This window comes from Micropterus dolomieu, linkage group LG01, assembly GCF_021292245.1.
Source record: "Micropterus dolomieu isolate WLL.071019.BEF.003 ecotype Adirondacks linkage group LG01, ASM2129224v1, whole genome shotgun sequence".
Lineage (NCBI taxonomy): Eukaryota > Metazoa > Chordata > Actinopteri > Centrarchiformes > Centrarchidae > Micropterus > Micropterus dolomieu.
In genome coordinates, this window is record NC_060150.1 from 46,649,499 (window position 1) to 46,650,611 (window position 1,113).

A 1,113-nucleotide genomic window follows, 5' to 3' on the forward strand; every position below is an offset into this window, starting at 1 on the left:
CCCAGTCTGCTGCACTCTAAAAAACAATGAACAGTCGAGGTCGGGTACCAGTCCCAACTCCGGAAAAGGGTCCTCTTCGTCCGGAGCTTCCTCATCTTTCCAGTACATCCTCAACAGCTCATTATCCGCTGCTGTTAGTTTGTTAGTCCAACCATTCACAATGTTCCTCACGTGACGCACAGATTTTAGTCCAATCAGTGCAGCCACAGCCTCAGTGTTCATAAAACCAGGTCCAGCTACATCCACTATCCGTCTGAGAGTTGTAGCGCCAGCAGAACGGAGCGTGTGATGGAGGCCTGGTGTACCACTGTCCTGTATGTCCATTGTGGATCCACCGATCAGAGGCTCGTTCAGTAACCAGTACAGGGAGACTGACGGCTCCAACCAAAAAAGGTGCCAGGCCTTAAAAACTCGCTTATAAAAATCAGGCGCTACAGACAAATTTAAATAACCAACATCCATTAAAAACAAAGCAGTGTCAAGTCCTAACCTGTCTGCTCTCCTTAAAATGCTGCTTGCAAACTCTTTCCACACTGGGTATTTAAAACCAGTCAGATATCTCTGTGCAAACTGAAATGGAAAAGTTGCCACTCTGCTTGCTAGGTGTACCAGGCCTCGCCCCCCTTCTTCTTTTGGTAAAAAAAGCACACTCTGAGGTACCCAGTGTAACCTGTCCCAAAAAAAGTCCACTAAAACTGCTTTTTTCCGTTTTGAGAGTAAACCAGCAGGTGGCTCCATACAAGCTAAACGATGCCACAGTGCTGAAGCTACAAGGTTGTTGATTACTAGAGTTCTTCCTCTAAAAGACATCTGAGCAAGCAGCCATTTCCACTTTTTCAACCTTCCTTTCATCGTCTCTATCATGCCCTCCCAGTTTCTTTTCACCATTTCTTCTTTGCCAAGATAAATGCCTAGATACTTTATACCATCATTTCTCCATCCCAACCCCGCCGGCAGGACTGGAAGACCACCAAACCAGTTTCCAACTGCTAGAGCTTCACTTTTTGTCCAATTCACTTTTGCAGCAGAGATAAGACCAAACTCAGACACAATATTTCCAACAATATTAATTTCAGCTTGATTTCTGACCAGGAGCATGACATCATCAGCATA